Genomic DNA, 461 nt, shown 5'->3' with positions numbered 1-461 from the left:
TGTTCAGTAAATGAAATTGCTCAGCAAGACTGATGAATGAATATGTTTCAGTGTAGAGGCTGTGATTTCAAAAAGGAGAAAAAAAAAAGGGGAAATGTCTAGAACAAAGAGACATTTCCCCCCCAAAAAAACAAAAATACAATTTGGAATCTCAAGGAATGTGCTCAAAATGCCACCCAGCAAATATAGAAAGTTATTCAAAGGCTTATTGTAAAAACAGAATACCAAACCCCTCTTGTGGAAGGGCAGGTGAGTAGGTTAAGCCAATTCTTTCTGAGTGTGAAAACTAGACTACCAGAAATAATTATCAGCTCTTTTAATAACACAATAAAAATAAATACCCAGCTGACTGAATTGGAAGGATCTACAGGAATTTGTCCTATTTATAGCTTGAATTAATAGATATGAATAAAATATATATATGTGTGTGTATATATATATATATATATATATATATATAT

The sequence above is a fragment of the Hipposideros armiger genome, unplaced genomic scaffold (assembly GCF_001890085.2).
Source record: "Hipposideros armiger isolate ML-2016 unplaced genomic scaffold, ASM189008v1 scaffold_650, whole genome shotgun sequence".
Classification (NCBI taxonomy): domain Eukaryota; kingdom Metazoa; phylum Chordata; class Mammalia; order Chiroptera; family Hipposideridae; genus Hipposideros; species Hipposideros armiger.
The sequence above is the reverse complement of the archived record's forward strand: the minus strand, read 5'-3'. Positions refer to the sequence as shown.